The 23655-nt window shown below is 45.2% G+C and overlaps 1 protein-coding gene across 5 annotated transcripts in view; it reads left to right on the top strand.

The window, feature by feature from the left end:
- The window catches only part of LOC124307186 (leucine-rich repeat-containing protein 24-like), a 173900-nt gene that overhangs the window by 92353 nt on the left and 57892 nt on the right, over positions 1-23655 (top strand). For 4 of the 5 annotated variants that reach the window (XM_046768628.1, XM_046768626.1, XM_046768629.1 and 1 more), the window contains one exon: positions 20730-20826. The exons of the other annotated variant lie outside the window; for it this stretch is intronic. The gene's annotated coding sequence lies outside the window, so the exon portion shown is untranslated. The remainder of the gene's footprint in view (positions 1-20729; positions 20827-23655) is intronic. 5 annotated transcript variants of the gene reach the window in all.

The following is a 23655-nucleotide window of genomic DNA, read 5'->3' as shown; positions in this document are numbered from 1 at the left end:
GGAGGATTCCGGCGGCTCCTCAATTTCGTTGAATAACGTTGTAAACGCTGCTGGGCAGCGTTTAACCGGGGCTCAGTTATCGCGGGTGTTAAACCGGCCAAAGTGGGTTGATTTTCAGTTCACACTGTCTGCAGCTCGTCGCTGGAGAGTTGAGAGTGTGCGTGGATATACACATGTATAGGCCTCTCAGTTTCGGCGAGAAATATCCTCATCACTCTGTGGAAATACCGATGCGTTTTTGGGTCGGCCCGTTTGTCATTCCGTAAGCCTCGAGGATTATCCCGAGAAATTTCTCTCGACTAGAGGCTTAAACTATTCACGAGGAAATCCTCGCGCCTAATCATACAACCGCATCGCGGCCTGGACTCAGACCCGGGACGATAATGTTACGGTCGGTCTGAAATCTGTCCGGAACGGAACGGGTTCATAATTACGTGACTGCATACCCTGCACTACCAATGACGTTGCCAGGTACTCCGGTTCATGGCGTCGTCGCGTCGCCACGTCTACTATATGCGGAAGCGTAATGTATGTGCGGAACTCGTAGCGTTTCGAACACCTTGTACGAGCTTGCCCGCAGGCTTCGTTCGCATACTACATGGGGAATTTGTCTTTGTGTTGCTGGGGTACGTTGTCCGGATGACGCGGCGGGTAGTTTGGGAAAAGCGATACGGAGAGACAAGCACGCGTTGTGTATATTCACCTCGGATGGAATATGAGTTGCTGCCAGGAGGAGAGAGAGAGAGAGCTTTGTTTTGAACCACCTTAAAACCCTACAGGGCCACATCGCTCCCTACTTCTCTTTGCCCTCTTTACCGCGGAGGAAGTTTGCGGAAATCCATAAAACAGCCGCGGCTCGTTCGCACAGTAGTTTATTTTGGTTCCTCGTTTCACGCTGTTTATTCATTCTTATCCATGGATTATGGACGACTTTGGAATACGAGAAGAATGTTGGTAATCGACACGAGGTGTTCAGTGACTTTGTGGATGCAATTCCAGTTCATTGTCCGTCATCTTGCTACCGTGCCATGCCATCCTCAACTCTACTATTCAGCGGTTCTTGGGGGGTCTTGATCCTCAATAAATACTCCGTCTATCTATCCGTTTGTCTATCTATCTATGTATCTCTATATACCGAATGCGATCACGTCGATTCAGAAACGGAAACGAGGATCGGGTGGAGAGCGTGTATTTGGAAAGGAAGGATCGTTGAAAATTTCGGAACTGCTTTAAGCACGAGTTAGACCTTGCGCCTAGCCTTGGGCGTTGTGGCGTCCCTAACCTCATTTCCTTTCCAATTTCATTAGGTCAGGGTGGGTCGAGTGGCGGGAAAGTTTTACCTCTCGAATCTCCGATCCTAAAATATACACGGAAATTCGTCCCGGTTTCAAAGGCGTTTCAAATCTTCAATTGACCGACGGTTGTAACGTCGTTACATGAAACAGATCCGAACGGCGTGCTTCCCCGACACGCGATTTCCGTGCCACGAAGCACGCCATTTTTTCTTCTCCCTCCTACGGCACACGTCCATATTTACCTCATTCCCATATCGCACTGTCGAACCGCCGCGACAAGGGATTCGAAGAATAACGTTCCTTCGGCCAAGATATATTTCGCATGAAACGGGTTCGATCGGTGTCAAAGGTGGGTGTCGCAGCACGGTAATTATTTATTAAACGCGAAAAATCCTCATTTCTCACTTGTCAATAATTTATTCATACAGGCATTCGTAACGTCGCGCGTCGAGGCGATTGACTAGTCGAGCCTTTAGGGAAATGTTTTTCGGACTTGCCAGACAAACATGATAAGCTGATGTCCCTGACACGTATAGCGAATCCTGTAGATATATAACTTCGTCCTTGGGCAACAGATGAGATGGGAGGGTGCAGGAGAGGATCTGCCCAGCCAAACGTACAACACCCGGTTGTTTACTGAAAAACATCAATTGCACCGAACCGCCGGATATGCCTATACGGTTAGAGACTACACGGTACCGGAGAAAACAACACCCCCGTCCATTTCACGTGACATCAGATCCCACCACGTCTGCTGCTGCTGCTGCTGCCGTACCACGTTGGGTGAATTGAATTTTCTTTTACCCACTTTTCGTTTTCGGGATAGAAGCAAAGGGGTGGGTGGGTGAGTAGGAAATACGAGTGTAGCACTTTCCTTGAAATTTCAGCCTTTCACGTTTTTCGTGTATAGGCACTTCACGTAGTGGGCGATAATACGAAACATCGGACTACAGTACGAGTTGATAGTTGACAAAAGGCGCTGTAATGTATACCCGGCGCTTTTATCAGCCAGGCGAACACGTAGCCAAACTCGGATATGTATCTCGAGATAAAAGAGTGATTCACGATAACTGGCCTCCTTAATTATCGCACGCACATGAAGAAGCCAGTTAACATAACTCTCTTTCTCTTTTTCCTAATGAAATTAGATCATGCACCGATCCGTCGATCAAGATTTCGTTTCGATAATATTCCCGAGTCAAACTCTTCGCCGGTGTGCAGGCGCCTCGGTCAAAGTCCCGTACCTACTTACCCTCGTTTTAAAAGTGGCTGCACACAAATATTCATACTCGTAAAATGCATCAACGGCGGCGCACTAGGCGGAGCAAGATGATTTATGCCGTGTTTCTTGATTGGCAACCAACACCAACATACTCTCTCAGCGTTGAATAACGCCAGATTCAGGGCAGCGATAAATTCTAACAGCAGAAATAGCACGATGAAGGAAAGTAGTCAATTAACTGCTGATTCGGGGCTGCAGGCTAATGGGTCCGGCTTTCAAAGCTGACCGAATATCTCGCGTAATATTTCTTTTTTTCGAATTGTATCACGCGTGCTACGCCGAGTCTCGAAAATGCCGCGGAAGTCCTAATGTGGCGCGATGAAAATAACGGATTGTCGACAGTCCTACGCGAAATTTCCCAAGCATAAATTTCGCAAGGGTCGACTGTAGCTCCGAAACTGATACGAGTGGATTCAGTGGCGGATATTGCGAACCGTCCAGCTGTGCACCGTTCCAAAACAAGCTAGTCCAGCTTGTTATTAGTTCAAGGTACCTAGGAACTTCCGTTAGCCGGCCACGATTCTCGGGGTCGAGTTTCGCTCGCGAGGTAAGAGGCCACTGGTATCTCAATTTTTGCGAAGCGAAGCTCTGCGATAGAATCTCGAGCTCTCGGAAACCATGAATATCGGTGTCTAGTTCCTACTTCCGAGTATAAGAGGTAGTACACGGAACGGGTAAATAGTTCGAAAGGAATACCGTTGTTTAATTTCGTCGTTTCGAAGATGAGTCAAGTTTCGCTATGCAGCAAATAACACCTGGAATCGGATGGACCATTTATCAAAGTCAGTTCGGACTCCGGTGCTCTTAAATATGAAACGTCATATTTGTAGGCTGTAGTGCGCCTTGAAGGATCATCGGGAGGATAAGCAGAGCCAGAGATAATTTGTCGGTTCCCGAGTATTGATTGTGTTTTGGGGTATGTGGGTGGCGGTTGCCCTTCGTGCAATAGCGGATATTGAAAACGCCCCAGGTGCGTAGCGGAATTTGGCCGAGAAGAGAGCGTGAGAGAGCGAGACCGAGGAAATTCGTCTTGGTTTGGGAAATTCGTGCCAAGCCGCGGAGGCAGGAGTTTCGTCCGACGAGTTGGTATACCTCTCGCTCCTTGTTTCTAGTTTTCTCATTTCGCATTTCTCCTTTCACGTACCTACCTACCTACCTACCTACCTCTAGGTTCGGACAGCCGGATCGACAAAGGAAGGCCTCGCACGCAACCGCGTGACGCAAACCTCCCCGTCCTCTCTGTGCCTGTAAACTTTGGGGGGGTGGCAACGATGCGTGTTTGTTCCCCCGTTTCCACCCTCAGCTTCGTTTCAGTGAAAACGGAGCCCAGCTTTCCTCCTTTTCGCCCTCTCCGCGTGACCTTGACTTGTCTCCGTCCTCCCATTTGTCTGCAAAATTGTGCATCGGCTGCACGGCTGCACCAATCCCAGGGCCGAAGTGAAACGAAACGAAGAGCGCCTTCGGTTCAATGTAATTTGATTGCGCGCAAGGGATGGAATGAGAATTTAAATAATTTAATGACGTCGCGCTCTTTATTCCGCGAGTTATTCTCAGCCCCTCCCTTATTCCTCGCCCTTTGAATGAATAATGGAACACGCCTCGACGCTTGCCGTACTCATCGTCGTCTTAAAGGCGCTACACCGGGCGCAACAGCTTCCTTTTCGTCCCTCCTCGAAAAGCGTTGTGCGGTCGTTCTGGAATTAATAAAATCCAAACCACCCTCCACGACACTCGACCGGGGGGAACCGCTCGAGGACCTTGGTTGGCCAAGGGCTCTTTGCGCTCACGATCTGACCCCAAACCCCATCTCCATCCTCCCCCTGCTGGAAGCTCTCGGGGAACTGGAATTGCAAATAAACCCCTATCGTAAATTCTTTTATGATCACGTGCTGTTGCAATTTTACGCAAAACAGAGGAACCTGAGTGGAGGGCTGCAAGAATATGTGAAAGTAAATAAAAGGGAAATTAATTTATACATATTATGTACGTATGTATAACGTATATTGCCTAAGCTTTGAAAATTACTGGGAATTTTCACTTCGTCTCTTTTTGTAATCAAACATTCACTACACTTTCCGTACGGGGTATTCGTGTCATATGCGGGGGTTTACCGTCTTTTGTTAAACGTTGTTTCTTTGGGTCAGTCGACCCGACCCAGAGACGAGGAATTTGAAAATTTTTACTTTCTGTTGACACGCGGGAGCTGGAGAAACTGGAATGGTACGTTGTCGTCGAGGAATGTTACCACACGGTGTGAAAATTCCACCACGACCGCGGTGCAGACAAGATCGAACAATTCTGACCACGCGGTCAATTTCCTGCGGGGTCTCTGAGCTCGGGCGAAATTCTTCTTCTTCTTTTATTTCTTTTTTCTTTTATTTTCTCTTCCTTTGCCCTCATGCATAATTATTATAAATTGCAGCTCTTTGTCGATTTATTATTAATTTATGCGGTACGACTCGGGCGGAGAGATAGCTGAAGCCACGATTAATTGATAATTTATTAACCCACTTTGCGAATAATCGATTCGAGCAGACCCTGCATTTTCCCCTCTTTTCTTCACTTTGGCAACGAAGAATCGGTATTCACGTTATAGCATACCTGTAGCAGTCTCTAACGTAGAACCGGTAATCCTACGCTCAACGTTCAACGTTCAACGTTCAACGTTCCTCTGCCCCTGCTATTCGGGTTCATCAATTTGAATAAATAACTGCTTCACGAATAGCCCCCTGGGACTAAGGTTGAAATGGCGAAGAGGTAGACGGAGATAGACAGAGAGAAAGAGAGAGAGGATGAGCGCCGGGGAGGATAAAATAATGCTTCCCGGTCTCGCCGTTTTTCCATTGAACGGTCGAAAAACGAAATCCGCCTGTATTTTTTCGATATTCAATTATGTATCACATGCGCACATTACGGTGTACTAGACTTTTTCCTCCCAACATTTAAACTGAGGCGTCACATACGTATACGTACGCGATTATATTCCCAATCGCGAGTTGACACGAAGTAAGGCGAAATTTAAATTTACTACAGCAACTGTCGAAACGATCGTAACAACACGCGTTACGAATATCGGTCGACTCGAGCCGCGTTATCTGAAACAGAATGTCTTGTTTAGGCGACGTTTTTAATTTTTATTCACTCCAATCTTTGCCGCCGAGCGATTTCATCGTGCGAAGTCGACGAACCCGAACTCGCGAATTCTCACCCCCGATGATGCCGGAGTCCAGATAAGGTGAAATTTACAATTTGCGAAGGATATTTTAATTGGACTCTGGTACGTATAGAATATAATAATACCTACGTGCGACTGTAAGCTGGATTATTTGATTCTCGACGAGGCAGCATACGTATAAATACAGTCGACTCCTCGCTTCGCCGAGGAGTTATATCTTCGATCAAGCTCGGCATAACACCCCGGCGGGTCGAGGAGGAGGGTGGAGGTAATGAAAACTTTTAAGTAGACAACTTTAAATTTGGGTCGAGAGGAGCTTCCCGCCTGCCGCGGCATGCGCGGCTTATCGGGGATCGGGTAAAAAATACCACTCGGCGTTGACACCGAGATGCTTGTTACAGGCGTACGTACCTACCTACTTGTACATGTATAACGTGTGAGATTTTTCCACATGAAAAGAGTCTTCGTCCCCTCACATTTCGTCGTTCCTCGCGTCGTCACGATTCACGCGTGCAGAGACACAAAGCGCCAGTAATGATTTCAATGGCACGCGCTCGCCGTGAACCGATCGGTGACGACGCTACGGATGCCTAATTGCGCTACTGAGACGTGCTCCGCGTCCTCGGATGCGCCGGAGGCCCGTTTCGGGAAAGAGAAAAGGATTGGATAAGGAGGGCGAGAGAAAGCAGAAAGAGAAAAAGAGAGAGAGAGAGAGAGAGAGAGAAAGAAAGCCAAGATGAGATATTAGCGTCTGCGTTTACCGCGACTTAAGGAACGGTCGCGACGGCGGCGCGACGCTTGACGCCATGTCTAATGGATTCGAATAAAATTATCCTTGTAGAATACCAAATGAGCTTTTCACACCGACGACGAGTCTCGTCTTTGTCGCGTCTTCGTCCTTACCAGGTACTCGGTGGTAAGACGGCTGATTGAAACGAAAAGAGGACTTGAGCTTACTTCGGCTTACTTTCCCTCTTCCTTGTCCTTCAACTCCTCCGCATAAGTTGATCTCGCATTTCGGATATGTCGATGAAAAATTGCAAATTAATCAGCTGCATGGTTCCGGTTAGTATGGAATACCCTGTAATCAAGTTTGATTTAGTTTCGGCTAGTCTTGGAGCAGTACGGCGGGACGAACAGCCCGCGGCGAATGCAGTTCCTCCGACCAAGAGAACCCTGCAGCTTGCTGCTGCTGCTGGTGCTGCGGTGCGATGTGTATATTTTACTTTGTTACGTGAAACGAGGCGCGATGCTGCAGACAAGTTGCAGTTCTGTGCGCGCTTTGAGCAGTGTGTTAAACCCCGAAGTTGGTTGGTTGGTACGAATTTCTGCACAGAGTAACGAGAGCGAGTGTTCCAAGTGGCGCGAACTTTGGTAAGCTTGCGCGAGTCACGATTCAGCGTCTCAAAGTGCTGCGAGAGTGAGATTTTATTCCATCCGGTTAAAGAACGAAAACTTTTCGGCGAACTAAAATAGAATAAAAAAAAAAAAATAAAAAAAAAAAAACGTCCCGTAACGCAAAGAAGAATTGATCAAGCCTGAAACCGTTCGTCTCGTTTTGCCACCTGAATTCTTCCTTCCACCACCTCGTCGATGAAAAACACTTATTCAAATTTGAGAGGAGTGGTTTGGAAGCGGCTTAAGCTTGTAACGTCGATACGACGGCACCGTTGGTGGCAGCGGTGGGACGACCCCGACCGTCAGCGACGTGACCGAGTGTGAAACACGTCTGCATATATACATAGTAACGGATAGATGGAAGAGCTAACACGGGAAAATCCCACGGGGTAACCAAACGAGTGATATACGCCCTTAACTGAGGCCGGCTGCCGCTTCCCTGGCAGCCTTGCAGGCCGTCGCTACATCCCGATCGCCGTCCACCCTCGCTCGGCCTTCGAATTTTGGAGAACAGAGGGCCGCCGATATGTTTGCAGCGGTGCCCCGGTTCATATGGATTATTAGGCGTCGCGTCGCGTCGGTTCGAGCTCATCCGAAAATTATATGGAGACGTGATGGGGGATTAACGAGCGCCAGACGAGTGAGCATCACGTAACGTTTACCGCATCACGGTTATTAGTCGTGTATATTCAGCTTCTCTTTTAATTCGTACCACCGCTCTATTTCATTTCCCTCGAGGTGTATCGAGGCTACCCTACCTTGTAACCGTGCGACGCTAAGCTCGCGTGCCGCGACAGATTATCCGCGTATAGACTCTTTCTTTTTTCACGTTTTCAGCCTGTACTTTGTGTTTTGTTGGGGTTTTTTTTTTTTTTTCTTGTATTTTGTGATTTTTTTCACGACAGTACCCAGTTTTCTGCAACCTCCGAGTAAAATGTCGGACGAAAGGAGAGAGGGAGTAGGTACAACCGCCTGCATTATGGATGCAGCGACGTTCGAGATATCATGACCGACACTTGACACGGTTTGAATAAATTATCACCGTCGTCGGTGAAACGTGCTCGTATAAAATGGATAAGTGGAGGATGCTGGTTATAACCTAGGCTGCGTGTGCGTCTCTATTTCTCTGCACACTTTCCTCAGATTTAGCATTTTTCGACGTCGGGCGGAAAAGTTGGAAGGTTAAAGGTTTTTATACCGCGTGCACCGATCAAAGGAGTAGTTCAGAAACTCGGATTCAAGTCTTTCTGATCGCGATTTGTGTGGAGACTAATTGAATAATTAGCGATGAAAGTTATTTCATCGCTGAACAATGTTGAATCGACAGGGTATTTTAGAGTCCTGTGGGATCCGAGGAGTCTAGACTTCATCGTATAGACAGACACGTTCATCAAACATGTTACCAAAAACCGAAAATGATAATAAGGTGACGCGATAATCGTGGACACCAAACGAGCCGTTCTTCATAATTGTAATGAAATTTGGCCGATCGGATGCATAACAAGTGAACTCGGTTCCCGGGGCGGTGTGTGAATATATGTGAAAATTAGCGGTGGTCGGTGATTCCGGATTGCATATAAGCCGGCCGAGCGGGTTCATTTCGAAGGCGGAGTGACGGTGGCAATTAACCAAGAAGGCTTCGGGGAGCGCTCCAAACTGCAAAACACCCTGCAAACCTGGCAGGGTGGGGATGAAAGTCGGGAAGTGAGAAACGCCAGGCAAGCAGCCAAGCAGCGGGCAAACAGCCAGTCAGGCGAACCTGGCAGAGCCAGTACGAGTCCGGCGGGTGATGACTCTGTTATTGCGCCTGACGTAGATCCATTAATTCAGCTCATTCGACATCAACATTCCTTCTCGACCCCCCTTACGAGCGGCGATATCGACTCTCGAGACCCGCCGCTGATATGCAGCAAAGACGAAGCGCGACCCTCGACTTCGCCAAGATCCTGCAGTTCGATGCTGTTCGAAGACCCAAAAACTTCGTAGGTTCCGGAGCGTAGTGCAGCAGGACAAGCGCTTGGGGCTGTCGAGAGTGTGGGAAAAGGAGGAGAGATGCGTCCGATCAGCGGGGCATCGATGCCACGCGTTGGGGAAAAATCGAGAAGGTCAGATCCATTAAGATCCATAGAACAGAGAGCGGAATGAAACAGCGGCGTGATTTTCGCCTCGCGCAATGTACCTTTCTCTCTTCTTTCTTTCTCTCTCTCTCTCTCTCTTTTTTTCTGTCATCCTGATAGACTGGAAACGCTAAAAGCATCCGGTTGAAGGAATATAATAACACATGATTTATGCGGGGAAACTGCGTGTACACCGCTGAAAGGATCAACGCCAGGATTTTCGGCATACCGGGAGTTTGTTCCTGCTGCGCCTCGATTCACGCCTACTGCAATTCCTTCGGGAATTTTGTCTCCTCTGGAAGAGCATCGTCGGTCGAGCTTAAGAACGGAGAGTCAAGGGACGAATTCTCAATCCGAGTAAAACTGTACTTATGAATTTTGCAGCGACGAGGGTAGAAAAACATATTCAAGACGAAGAAAGAAGAGATTGGAAGTATATACCGTGAATATTTTCCAACCCTCTTCAATTCTATCTCGCTTTAGGCACATATTTATATAAAACGACGCGACGGTGCGATACGTTTTCTCACCCCTGTGATCTGGTCGTGAGAAAAATTGGCGAAAAAAGAGTAGCCAAGGTGGGAAATGAGAAAGAAATAAGAATGGGGAAATTGAAAAGTTTTCGAGTCCAAAGTCCCGCTACCGATCAGATCTCGAGCAGCGCAGTTTAAACTTTGACTCTTACGGGTGTGTGTTTCTCTCCGCTTCTTCCCGAATCTGAGATCTTTTTCCTTTTTTTAAATTTTATTTTCAACTTCCTCTCTCTCTCTCTCTCTCTCTTTTTTTTCCCTCCTCACGATCCTTTCGAGTTGATTATAGGTTAAACATTTAAGTGTTGAACCGCACTCTTGCCCCACGCTTATAGACAACCACGAGTGACGTACACGTGATCGGGGCATGCGGCCTGCCTATGCATACTATCTACATCGCACACGCGCTACGTACGACTTATACGTGACAATTGAAACGTGCGTGTATATACGTACGCACGTATGCATGTGCGCATGTACATGGAGTCATCTATCTTGCAAACGGGAATACTCGACCACCCGAACAGCGGCTCGCTGTCCTGCCGGAGCGTACTGGCTCGCTTTGAATAATTAATTGGACGACAAATGTGTGGCGGGTTATAAATTTTACTCGTTCATTAATTTCACGGTTTGTTTCGGATTTTCGTTGCTCCTCAGCTTTTGATTCGTTTTTGTGTTGCTTTTTTTTTTTATTTATTTATTCCTCTTTTTTTTCCATGCCATTTATTTACTTTTGTTTTTCTCTTGTACATATCTTGTTGTTCCGCAAGACTGTTCGTCAGCCTTTTTTACACAAGATTCGATTGGTCAGATAAATTTCAATGAAAATGTAATATCGGAATCGAAGTTTCCCATCGATCTTGTTATCTCTGTTTATTTTAAAGGTTTCCTTTCAATCGAAGATCCCTCTTCCGCCGTCTTTTTACCTCTATGGCTTTCGATTAATACAGCGTAGTACGTACACGTCTACGTATACATGTACGTATACCTTTCATACCTGTACAGCTTTTACTACTATCGCGCGGCGCAGTATGGAGTACTCGATGAAATCCCTCAAGTTTTCTACTAATTTTTTCTCTGCAGCAGAGAGATTTCCTTACGTGTATATACACAATATACATATACATTATTCTTTTTGTTCGAGGTTCGTTATGCCACCGCAGTATCCCGTCCGTCGTTATTTCTTCGTTTTACTTTCGTCTCGTACAATTCTTCCACCAAGTTTGCAGATAAATTTTTCCATCGTGCTTCCACGGTAAATAGATCGGAAATATACTGGAAATACCAAATATTAAGTTAAGCTCCTGCTTGTTTTCTTGCCCGTTTCTTTCTCTTTCTCTCCCTCTGCTTCTCTCTTACAACTTTTCACAGAATGAGGCGGAAAAAAAACTACCAATTTTCAAGTACAAGGATTGTACATTGTCCTTCAACAGTTTCCCCCTCATTTCTTCCTCTTTCTTTTCTCCGACTCTGAATCCGACTCACTTTCACCGATAAGTGAAACGGTATATTTTGTTAATCTTGTGCAGATATCGAAGCTGCCGTCACGTTACCGAAATCCGGGGTGTCAAAGAACGCTCAGGACGCAGAAGAGGCGGGGTCTGCCTGCAATGTGAATCGAACCAGGATCAAAATTACCAAACCATCGGTAGCGGGCGACACGCGGCGTGGGGTCGGAAACGAGTTTCAGCCCCGTCAATTCGGCTCTTTTTACCAAATTCACAGGGGATGAAAATTCAACGCTTTCAATGAAATCCTTCGTTACGCTTCTTTTGTTTCAATACTCGCGGCAAGTTTCTTCTTTGTTGTTAAAATTAGAAAGCGAAAGTCAGATAATTATCCTAGTGCACAACTAATCGCGCGCGACAATTTCTGTCAATAGTACCTACAATCATTCGATTCGTGTGAATTTCTCGTCAAAACCTAACGATCTAGCAGACGAGAAAGAAAAGTGGTAAGAAGCGGGAAATTTACCATACATTTTCCCACCAATTCCCCCCTCTTGACACCGCGAAAGGTGACAAGTACTTTATGGTTAAGATAGCGTACGTTATATGTACACCGGTGTTCTTATCTTGTAAGTATGATAATTTGCATTACACCGTGTTACGCTGCTTTGTGCCCTGTATATGTGTATACATATATATATATATATATACACACATACACATGTATAAATATAATATATCTACACGTACATTTATACGTATCTTACGGCCTAGAATTTGCCTTTCAAATCATTATTCTAATAGCGCGGGTGGTATGATTATTACCATACTGCAATATACATGTATATGTATATGTATATATGTTATATGTATGAAATAATCCACGTATAAGACATGAGACGATAGGACTATACGAAATTCTCGCGTGCGGCCATAGCGTACACATACCGCTACCTATTTCTACATATCCCGCAGGTGTACCGCCGTTATATTTTAACGGAAACGACCAGGTCACGCGTTGTGAAAATCGATATTTCAATTAATTGTATATTCTAAAAAACAAATTGTACCTAATATGTTCGGTATTTACCCTCAATTATACACTGCGGCGTTTGCAACGTCGCCGTATCAATGAATAATTTCAATTCAGGCAGTGGTGCACTGAAGGAAAAATTTCGGTAAAATTCAATTCCGTTCGTATTTCTTTGTATTTTTTCCTTTGTCGTTTGTTGTTTGTTTTTTTCTTTCCTTTTTTTTCCTTTTTTTTTTTATTTATTTTTTATCCCTTTATCCGCGAGGAATTATGCGGCACGCTTTTTTCTCCCGTACCTTTTGTGGATCGGGAATTCGGCGCCCCGGGGTTTCGGGGCCCCCAGGGCCGGCTGGGTCCTCGTCTCGTTGAAATACGGGACGCGTAGCCGCCGTGCCGTAACTTTGCGCGTACGTTGTGTATGAGGGTTGCTCATCGAATGCCAAGAAATCGAGAATCTTGAGAAAAAGGAGAAAAAGAGGGAAGCGCCAGACGCAATCTGACGAAACTCCTGAGCTTAGCGTCTACGGGATGTGTAGCATGCAGAAGAGATGAAAAACAACGTCTTCGACTTGTGACTAATGTGTCACGTTGTAGTTTTTTTTTTTTTTTTTTTTCTTCCAATTTTCAACCGACCGTTGGAATTTCATATCACACCCGGAATAACATTTATTTCATATCGAAAATATTTCTCATAGTGAATTGTTGGGCTCCTTATTCTCGTTTTATGTGCTCGATTATTCTCGGCTTGCATTTTAATAATACCAGGATGCAACGATGTACGTTAAAATGTAATTTTTTCCTCCAAGTGTGGGTCACGTTTCTCAAAGTGATGGTGCTTTTTCTTTCATTCCTTCATTTCTTTGTGCTTTCGTCTTATTTTGTTTTTTTTTTTTTTTATGTTTGTTTATTTTCTTGCCGTTTTAACCTTCTTTGTAATCCACGTCTTTCGCAAAGCTGAACGTGTAGCAGCAGCTTGGTTTTGTTCGGAGCGAAAGGCAGACCAAGAAAAAAAAAAAGAAAAGGATAAAAAGGATTCGTTCTTGATGCATAATTGGATGCGTCCTTTACCTTTGAGTCGTCGGATATAAATTGTGAAATTAATTATTCTTTGCTCAATTCTTCTTGTTTTCTTTTGATTCTCTATTTTTTATTTCCATTCTCTTTGATGAAACTCCCACTTCCTATTTTTGCACTTTAATTCAATCCAACGACTATAACTATACCTATTAATAATTCTTTAAATTTCTTCAACCCCCCTCCCGTAGTTTTCAGTTTTTGAGTTTTGTAAAAATCTACCATTTCCAACACCAATTATAAGTTTGCTGGTACATATCAGTTGGTGCGAATCGCGACGATTCAGCAACGATTATTATTATTATTGTTATTGTTGTTACTATTATTACACTACACGCTGTCGATCGGCGATTTGTCACGATTATATAAATCAGGTTGCAGCGCGCGACGCTCGATTTCCATTATTCTCGCAGTGCAGAATCGCGAAATGGCGTGCAATATCGCTTGCGTTAAAATCGCACGGTGGGCAAAGTCCCGAGCATCACGGACATGTATAATACAGCAGACGCGTAATAACGCGAAAATTGCAAAACTAAAATACCTTTCGGCGATATACATAATACAGGATACGATGCGGTGATACACGTATAACAACACCCCGAGTTGCCCGCTTCCAAGATTCATGCATGCAATTTTGTGCTGCAAACGAAAATTTCGATTCAGGGGATTGTGTGTAGGATAAGGGCGGTATTTTTTTTATTCGGATCCTTGGATATCGAAGCCACGGAGTGAGGATTTTCGTCTAGGTTCGATCTATCACAATTTTTATCACAACAGATTGCGGATATCGAAAGAAGCTGCGATTTTTTTTCCATTTGTGCTAATTTTTTTTTTTTTTTTTCCCAACGGAAATTCGAGGCTCGCATCTTTACTGCGGGTGAATTTCGGGCCTCGATATATTCTCGCGAGGAATTTATCAATGACAATTAATTGACGAAACCCGAACGACGTGACGGCAGCGGATATATTGCTTGAAGAGGACGCTTCGCTAATTTTCAATTTGGCAAGCGACCACCGTAAAATTGGCAAATTCTCCACCTCCTGTTATACGTCGCACGATTTCCATGTACACATATAACGTGTATATAACGCGGATCCCGCGGGTTACACATCGGGATGTCCTGCATGTTTCTCACCGCCTCGCTTTGCCGACTGAGAAGCAATTGCAATACCGCATTGTAGCAGCGCAAAGCTGCTAACACGCTTACGGATGATTCGCAATGGAAATGACTAGTGCGGCGTACCTTTATCGATTCTTTTTATTTTCACTTTTACGGCTGGATGCAAAAATTGTGCGCGCGGAATCGATCGATCCCACGCGTGTATAAAGTACTGTAGGTAGTGAAAAAGCTCCTCGCGGCGAAGGAAATAACAGAAATCAGTCACTCCGCGCATCGCCGAGCTTTCCTTTATCCAATATCCAAATCCTCCACTATTCCCGCGCACGGTTTTACGTCGGGATACACCCATTCTATTAGGGTTGAAAGTTGAACCGAGAGTTGTACATACAACGGCCGCGTATATTCTTACACCGCGGGGTGCGGATTCGTGTAAAGATACGTCAATTGCGGTGGAGAAAAGAAAATAAAAAAAAAAAGAAAACAATTTCACAGAAAATCCTTCGAAAGTATTTGATAACGAAATTCTTTGTTCGGCGACCAAGTGTGTAAAAGCGCGAAGGCGAGAAAAAATGCTGATTATTTGACGATATAAAAAAAAAGGGGGTTGAAAGTCTCTATTTGTGCAACTGTTGTAATGTAATATAATCGGAGTAGAGGGCGAATGAAATTACTTTCCCGAGTGCGGGCGCGACTATGAATTGCATTTTGGTGATAATCAGTCGGGGTGACCGATGCAGGCAACTGTGTACAACGTGCGATATACATACACAAACACACACTCGCACACAGAGCTAGAGCTAACCATTTTCTACGTCAATTCTTTTTTTTTTTTTTTTTTTTTTTTTTCTTTTTCCGTTTCTCCTCCCTCATTTTTTCCTTCTCCGTCTTCTCTTCTTTCCTCACTCGTAATCGGCGGCTGGTGCCAATCCGGCATAAAATATGGGAAACGTGACATGAATAATTCCCAAGTTGAAAATGCGATGTGGCATAGCCAAGTAGCTCGATATATATATCTGTATATATACCCCTGTGTATGTATGCTCGTATATAACGCCTATCAACCCCCGACTTTGTCCCCCTCTCTATCTTTTTTCCGATTCTCGCGCCAATCAATTTTATTTCTGGCAATCGTGTGATTGAAAATAATTATTTTCACCGATTATGCGGTCAACTGTGTCTACTAATATGCCTTGTGCGTTACCGCCGCGGTAGGAGATATGGCTTTTACGTTCCGTGATGTTTTTTTACTTGGTAAAAACGACCGCAATTTTCATCGATGAGCGGATAAAATTATTCGAGTCAATTTTATTAACAACGAGGTGATTCGTTGAATGATTTTCATCTGTGCCGAACGCGGAGTAATTTGTTATATTGAATATATATAATTGTCCTGAATTTGAATCACTGTAAAATGTTTAGGTACAATTCAAATGACTGAACGAAAATAAAGCCACAATAGCTGCGAGTGTTGAAAATTGAATTTTACTTGCCATTTTTCTGTACCCGCGTGAGAACGGTTTGCAATCGAACAATCATTCCGTTCGCAATACACCTTAGCGTATAACTGCCTGCGACTGCTTGAAAAAGTAAAAGAGTAATAAGAATCTTTGTCAAAAATACCCGATTTAATATCAGAGTGGGTAGCGTTCTGTTCAGGTCAATTATTCGGGTGTTACTGGCTGCGTGGAGGAGGGGCAGGGTGGGGGGGGGGGGGAGGAGAGAGAAGAAGTATAATAATAATTGCGAATTGGATTTCGGCACGTGCCGCATGGCGCGAGGGTGAATTTCAGATAGGATCTCGCGGTGGCGTCGAGGGTGCCGAAGCTGCTGGAGCTTCTGGATCCGAAGGTGGCCGGGTGTCTCTATTTTCGGCCGATTTATTTTCGGGAAAAGATCCTTTCAGGAAAAAGATATTTCCTTCTCTACTATCGCGCGGAGAATGAAAGAATCGGGGATAAAGTGAGGACGGGAATAAAAAAAAAAAAAAAAAAACAAACAAAAAACCTGAAGACGAGGAAGAAAACTGGGCCGGATTGTCACCGTCTCTAGCTTAATAGAGAGTTATAGAACCCACGCGTACGGCTATAGGGCTGATCGAATTCACAGATGTTTCACTGCGTCACACGTGGCGAAAAGAAAGGGGTGAAACGGGAAGAAACCTTGGTTGAAATTTAGCTCTCCCCGTGCGGAAATGGCTTTTGCCAAGGGTGCTCGGAAGGCGCTGTGGGTCCTTAACTCAACTCCTTAACAACCGGCGAACCGTACGTCCCTCTCATTCCTCGACGAGTTCGTCCCCCCCCCCCCCCCCCCCCCCTTTTACCCGTGCCCTTAAAACCCGCGCACCGGCTAATAACACGGTGTAATGAGAAATGTGGCAGCAGGGAGAATCCGCAAGCTCGATCCACTTCGACGCCCTGCGGGATAAACTCTGCGGACGAGTCGTTGACATCGACGAACAATGCGCGCGATTTTTTTAGACGTGATTCACCTACCGCCGAGATAGAAATTAAGATCGTCTCTTGTACCCTTGAAAGATATTTTCGAATTACGTATGGAGTATTACGAGAGGCGAAGCTTCGGGTAAAAGATGAAAGACAGATTTTTATGGTACGATATTTTATTTATACGCTTGAGTTCGTTTGCGACCTGCTGTGAAAAACGTGGAATTTTGGAAAGTCTAGAAATGTCGGGGGAATTTCAGTGCTCAGACAGAGTCTAGGGAACGTCAAGATATTCGAGCGAATAAGTAACAATTATGGCAATGGCTCGGTCTCTCGGTGTTTCGACGTACATGATGGTGAAAGCTGTTAATGTCGAGGAATTCAGAACAAAGGGACGTTGAAGTTTCAGCCGTCACGCCTAAGCGAGAATGAATGTTTGTCAAATTGTCTAAACTCGTTGAATGAAATTGTATGTAACACGACGTAGTACGTTATTTACGTATGCGCGAATTTACAAATTTATCCAAGTTTATCAAAACAAGACACACACGTTACGCGATTGTTGTAAAAAAATTGCAAAGAAATAACGAGGCAAGACATTCACGGAATAACCGTAAACGAGATTGCAAAAGTTATTCTTGAACGCGTTTCTCGCTCTGCGACTTAGCAACAGGCGTGGCGGAATATCTTCAGAGTTCTATGAGCACACCGGTACAAGAATTCCGAACGTTTCTGCAACGCGAGTAAAACCGCAGAATATAACTGCGGTCGCTGCGGTCGTGTCGACAATCGCATACGTACAATGCGGCCTTTATCAAAGCAGAATATAACTTTCTGAGAATGCGCTATTCGTACAACAGTAATTATTCTCAGGGACGTATAATTACTCGGAAACTAGTAGGAGAGAAAATGAAGTGCAAATTTTGGTCCGTTGAAATTGGTCGCGGTTCGGCAATAAGTTTTCCTCAAATTTTTGTGTGAAAATTGTTAGATTCGCGTTTCGATTATCTTATCGATTACATTGTTAAAAGTATACTTTCGCGTATTACTCGATACGGGGCTGGTGTATTATTAACAATTACTTGCACGAAGCGAGGTGCGGAAAGTTGGAATTCTCCTCTAATCAGCAGCGGCGCTACGCTCTTATACGTTGTACCGGGTGCATGGCGATCAATCAAACTCCGCTTTTATACACCGTAGTCAGATAACGTCCCGCACGCGTAATACTCGCGGATTTAACGCGGGCATTTTTTTACTCCATCTCGCTCTGCCATTTCTTCTCCTTGTACTCTGACACGCGAGCTTTGCCAAGAGGAAAAGAAGATCCACCGCGGCAAACTGCAGAGAGAGGTACGCGTCAAAGATTGTGACAAGAGCGGGAATATTCCGCGGGTTAAACCCAATTTCGCAGATCTCTTTTCTTTTCTTTATTTATCTCTGTCCTTCGTACTCTTCATTTCCCTTTGAATATTTCGCGGTTCTCTTCTATAGATGTGCGTACAGTATTTGCCCTAATATATTACAGATATACGGCGACGCGAAGGCGAGGTGGAGGAATATTTTGAAACGGAGATGATGCGTCAAGTCTCCCGGAACGAAAGATGGAGAAGTCGTCGAGTGTCGCTGCTTGCGTCGCTGCTTGCTACACCGTTTTCAAATGAATTTCAAAATATCTGTTCATCCGTTTGCGTTCGCAAGCGTCGAAGAATACCTCGACAAAAGAAAAAAAGAAAAGGAAAGAAACCTCGGAAAAATTCCATCGAGGAAAATCGGCGCGTTGAGTCGCAAAGATATCCGCGATTTCACGCTTGATTTAAGACCAAGTGACGGCGTAGCAGATGTACACACCCGTGAACCTACAGCTTTTACGTCGACGATGTGTCCGCAGCTATTCTTTTCTCCGCACGCGTAACCGGTACTCTCGAATTTCCGCGTCTCGCGATTTTTCAAAATTTCAAAGTTCCCTCTGTACCAAAATTACCTTACCATAATCAATTTTCATATCTCTAAACACCTGCGGTTCTTTCGGACTTTGTATACTCTGAAGCCTAAGATTATTACCTAAGACACTATTTGGAAATCTTAACGATCTTAATAGCTGCTAAGGCGTCGACAGATTCCTCTTCCAACATTACGATTATTCCCTCCTTTGCGGGCTTTGAAACTTTGTGGAACGAAGAGAGAGAGAGAAAAAGAGATTCCCTCTCCCCGATCACAGTCTAGGAACTTTAATCTAAGCAGTGGATGAACCGATACCCGCACTCGCGGAAAGCAGACGTTCAACAAATCGATTGGCGCTTTGTGAAATTAACAGCTTTGAAACGAACACTCTGCTCTCTCTCTTTCTCTCTCTCTCTCTTTCACACACACACACTCCCTCGCACTCCCTTTCTTATTCTATTCTCTCTCGACCGACGTGATTTGTAGGACCACTGAAATTCTACCAATTCTCTCGAACGAGCGTCTCGACCTCGATCTCTTGTGAATTATCAACTTGAACCAGTATTCGTCACGTCAAAGTCCCTCAGATTTTGAAAACTGTACTTACAGTGTACACGTTGTACATCCGTGATGTACCTATATCTGTTCCAATTTTTTTTCACATGATTTTCGCTATCGCTCCTAATGTTTTCTTTTAATGAGCAACTTCTTTTCTCCGTGTTCTCTTCTCGCCGTTGGCCTAGAATTGGTGTATCACGTAGGTATAACGTTCGAAAAAAGTACGATTCTTCGTATACTTGAGAGGTGTAACGCGTATGCCCTTAATTGCGGCAGACGTTGTTCCAAGCGCTGCAATACTCGACGATGGCAACATCTATCTTAATTAAATTATGCGTCACCTGCATGCAATTAGCACGCGTAAGTGTAACATCGGCTAAAGAGAAAACAGCGCGGCAAGAACGAGGATGAAAATATTGTACCAGACTTTTACAATTTCAACGTTAGTTGCGTAACAATTATCTAAATGAGACAATTCCACGTGCGAAATTTACCTCGCGTTTCCATATAATTTTCCGAAAGGGAGATGCGGGCAGTGATTTCGGAAGGACGAAATGACGATATCCCGCGAATTGTTATACTCAAATTTTGATTCTCTAATGAGTTTCGCGTTTGGGCAAATACACGCGGGGGCGTATCAAACGTTTCAAATTAATCCGTCCGTTCCATTAATCCGATCCAAGGTAAACCCGCGCCTGACTGACCTGCGGTCATATTTGCCTTTGGCAATCATTGCATCGCGCTAAAATACGTCTATAATAATAATTTTGTATAGGGGTTCGAACAGACTTCCACGAAGATACGAATTCAGGATTATTTGACGATAGTCTCGGTGTTCCTGGAAAACAGGCTTACGAAATCAGGCGAAAGCGAACCACCAAGGAAACATCTCCACCCACGTATAACGCAACCGCACACTCAGGCCATAATTTATTCCTGTTACAGCCTTCCTTGAACCACAAATTGCCCGGCTATTTGGCCGATACGACGCGGTCCAGACTGGCGTTCACCGCCCGCGCCGGGCAAAAGGGGGGGGGGGGATATTCCCGGAGATTTGCGGGGCCGCGACTTGAGCTTATTGTAATATTTTATGATTTATGTTCCGACCTAAGCCCGTGTAAGCAGCTTTTCCGAAATAAAAAATAACTCCAGCTCCATCCCTCAAAGTCGAGGAGTGACTGTCTCTCGGTCACCCTTTTTTTTTTCCTCCCGCCTAAAAAATAACCTCCGAAAATTTCATGGGCATGGAAATTTTTCCTCCTACCAACGAAAGATCAACGCGTTAATTTTTGTTTCGTTTGCTTTTTACTTTACAGACGGAAATCCGAACCCGCTAAGGCTGTGAGACATTTTCATCCAATTTTTGGGATTGGTTTCCCTCATTCATGCTCCAGTGGTGAATACCAGCGCTTGGTGAGTTTTTTGACTTAGCTATGATCGGACATCGAACATTTATTCAATAACAGAGGCTGAAGTTAGTAACATTACGGTAACGGAACATCGGGAAGAAAAATTGTCATTCTTGAAATTTCAGAACGACTTTCTAGGCATTGGATTTTCGAAACGTTAGTACGTTTTGTTTGCCATGGCTAACTAAATATGTATCGGACAATCCTAAAGGCGCGGAGTAATTATTTTCCCGAAAGTTACCAACTTGAACCTCATGATTTAATACTTTGCTACCATCGACATTTTTTTTTTTTTTTTTTTACCGAAGTTGGAAATTACGGCGACGTCGGTAGCAGGACGAAGCCGCCGACTCTTCTCCTTCGTCTTCTTGCAAGGGTATAGATATCGCGCGGCGGGATGAAAGGGGGGGTTGACGGGGGTTCTCTAATTACATGGGGACGATATTGTTCCTTGGAAGAGTCCCGCCGAGAGGGAGAAGAACTCTTATTTACTCTCCTCGCGCCGGTGGCGGCGGTAAGGCCGACACTTTTAAAGAACCATCGTAAGCCCGCGGCCTTAACAAACGCCTCTCCTCTCCTCTCCTCTCCTACTCTACTAATTATGCATATTTATTATCACTTGTAAAGTACAAGCTCCTACGGCGTTATCGCCGACCACGCGAAAGCCACAAATCGTCGGGCGTGCCGCATCTTCACCCTCTCCCTCTCCCTCTCCCTCGTCGTTTTTTTGCCGCCTCACGATGACAATGCTGCTGCCCTCCCCTCCCCTTCCCCCTCGACCAGCCCCGTCACATCAACCTCTCTGAAGTTTCACACTCGTTCCAGACTCCTTCGGCATTCTTTGATAACAGGCTGGTAAAATTACGCCCACAATGCTGTTATACACCGCACACCCTGGGTCTTATTAGGAACTTTCACGCCCTTGGCTTTCTTCATTAATATTTTCTCGATAATGTTGAAATACGCGACTTCTATGCAATCTGTATGTATGCATACGTACAGATTGCTGCAGTTTGTTGAAAATTTCTGGGCGATACAGTTTTTCCCACCAGCTGATATCATTCGTTTAGAAATAAATTATACGTAAAGGATCGATCAGACGTCGTATTAAATTTAACGAGGGCGCTGACAGGCCGCGATAAGCTGCTGTCAGTGTGAAAGGGGGAGGGGATAGGGATGCGGATCGGGGAACCCGTCGAAGACGATGCCAAAGACGCCGAGCGGGAGCGAGAAGGGAAAGTCCAAGGGAGGTCGCGTCGGCAGCAGGTCTAAGGCTTCTCTCATCCTTAAGCCCCGGGACGGATGATACGCACGAAGCCAGACAACCTTTCACCGTTTATTCTGTCTAATTGCGCCCCGCTTAATTACACCGGACAAATAACCCGGCTGTGATACTGTATAGCCGCTCGTTTGTCCCCGAAGCCTGTGCAGCCTCATTCTCTCTCTCTCTCCCTCTCTCTCTCGTCGAACATCGTTTTTTTAAGTTCGCTTTCTTTCTTTGTCTCTATTTAAAAAGTACGTTCATCTCACATCTGACTTGAAATTGGGACTAGGACCGCATGCTTTCCCTCCCCCTCCCCGGTTGGAAGCTCGCCAATCGCGAATGTGCACGTGGAGCTGCCGCATATAGAAGTGACGCTTCAGCAGTCACCGATACCGAAGGGCACTTATAAGCACCGCGCGTAGCGCAGGCCGATCCTTGACGCATCCAGGCTGGTCCTTAACGAACCGAAGTGGTAAAGGGAGCCGCACTCGAAGCCCTGTGTTCTGCCGGCAATTAATACCCATTCTACCATCTCTCTCTCTCTCTCTCTCTCTCACACTCTCGAGGGGAGAAACGGTGTTGGCGTTTGCTCCGGGCGACGTCAAGGGCTCGCTGCGGACCCTCTCTTGGAAGCGCCGTATAGCCGTCGAGTCCTTGCCCATCTTCTACTTAGGACCACAACGCCTCGGCACCTACACGTATGTACATTGTACATACATACTTGTTTTAATGCACCGCGTATACTCGCTTTCATCGCGAAAAGCTTCCACAAGCTTCGCCTCTTCGAAATCCTTTTCAGCGCTTTATCGTACCGTGCACGATGTATGCGAGAAACCGTACGTTATACATACGCTCAGAATGCAATGCGCGGAGGAGAAACCGCGTCGTCTGGTCTTGCGTTCGGTCTTATCGGGACCGAATCTCGCCCCGGGGACAACCGAGCTGATACCAATGAAATATATTGCCAATTTGTTGGAAACGGTGCATCAGACTACGTCGCTATCTCTGTTTTACGTACGTAGACCGCATGACCTATGTATCCTGCATCGCAACAACCTAACCGCTAGGGAATTAAACAATTGGACAAGGAACACGCACTGTTCTGCAATACCTGGAGGTTCAATGAATTTTCACCGGTTACCGCTTCGCGCTGTATTGCAATTGTGTATAATTTCCCGTGCACTCGTGTATATGGATGCGCATGTTCCATGTGTCGTTATGGTCACGTCACGGACGGTGTGTACTTTTTTATTATTAATTTTTGTGTAATTTAATGTAATTTTTTACTTATTTCAAGTTGGTGTAACGTTATCGCGAAGACGAAATATTGGGGGAAAAAATCACTTTTTTCGGAATCCTGAAACGATTGTTAAGTAATTGGGATTTCGATGTATTAGCGTGTTTCGTTTTTATTACACGGTTTACCGTATTTCGGACAATTCGAAGATTGCGAAATAACGGATTTTCCTCAGCGCGAATCATTACGATAACGTTACTATTAACTTCAATATTGATCAACGACGGACAGTCCTGGTCCATTGTCACTCTAATTGCTGCGGAACAGGAGAC

Source organism: Neodiprion virginianus, chromosome 6 (genome assembly GCF_021901495.1).
Source record: "Neodiprion virginianus isolate iyNeoVirg1 chromosome 6, iyNeoVirg1.1, whole genome shotgun sequence".
In the NCBI taxonomy this organism is placed as follows: Eukaryota; Metazoa; Arthropoda; class Insecta; order Hymenoptera; family Diprionidae; genus Neodiprion; species Neodiprion virginianus.
The sequence above is the reverse complement of the archived record's forward strand: the minus strand, read 5'-3'. Positions and strand labels throughout refer to the sequence as shown.